The following is a 1,143-nucleotide window of genomic DNA, read 5'->3' on the forward strand; positions in this document are numbered from 1 at the left end:
AGGCCTATGCCCATGGACCTCAGCTATGCTGAGGACGAGAGAGCAGAGCTCCGAGCTGCCGGGCAGTACACGGTGTTTTGTCTGTGGAGGCACTTGTCACCTTCGGAACGGTTGCCACTGCGCAAGGCGCGTCAAGATTCTTCGAACCATCGCATCAATGCCTACCAGTCTGGTTCGTGGCAGAGAAACGACACCAACAGTAGGCGCGGGGCGAACTACGGGGAAAGAACTGAGTTCTATTGAGCCTCAGGGAGGTAGAGATCAACAGGGCCCAGCCCCGAAGTGCTCCGGGCTCTTGAACACGGAACGTGTATGCAAGCCGGGCTTGCTGGTCGTGAAGGCGACCGTAAAGGGCTCCGAGAAGCCATGTAAGATCCTTATCGATTGCGAAGCGTCGGGCAATTGTGCTCGACGCTCCACGATGGAAGGAAGTCAGCAGTATGCTGGGGCGCTGAATGCGCGGTTGGGTGACAACGTCACTGTTCGCCTAGCGACGGGGACACGTGTCATGGTCCCGAAGGTCTTTGTGGACCTCAGAGTCAAGTATCTTGACTTTGATAGCGTGGAACGCTGTCTAGTCTTAGACTTGGATGCAAGGTATGACCGCATCCTAGGAACGGCATGGTTGGAACACCATGAGTCATAAATTGATTGGAGGTCAGAGACCTTAGGCGCTACGCGCTCGTCTCCTGGTGTAGCTGTGGTGAGTCATGAACCCACCTCTACTAGGGGACAAAAGTGCTATTAGCGAGTGCACTGGACCGAGACGGTCAACGTGCTAGACATTGGAATGCCCGAGCTGGTAGACACCAGCGGTGTATCGGACAGGAGTCCCGAGCGCGGCTCGCGGGCTGATCGTGAAGTGATACGTAACCCACTGAGCGCTGCTAAAATTTCGGAGCAGTCGCTGCATGTTATGCGTGACATGGTCGGCCAAGGGCCAAGGCATCGAGGGTGAGGCCCCCGTGATGCACGTGAAGTGGCACGTATACCACTGAGCACTACTTTCGTTGCGAAGCAGTCGCTGCATGCCACTGATTGCGCGGTCGGACAGAGTCCGAGGCATCTTGGACACGGCCCTTCATATGCGCGTGGAGTGGCACGTTATCCACTGGACGAAGACTGCGGGGTTAGCAGCTCTTC

This window comes from Plasmopara halstedii (assembly GCF_900000015.1).
Source record: "Plasmopara halstedii genome assembly, contig: Scaffold_614, whole genome shotgun sequence".
Lineage (NCBI taxonomy): Eukaryota > Oomycota > Peronosporomycetes > Peronosporales > Peronosporaceae > Plasmopara > Plasmopara halstedii.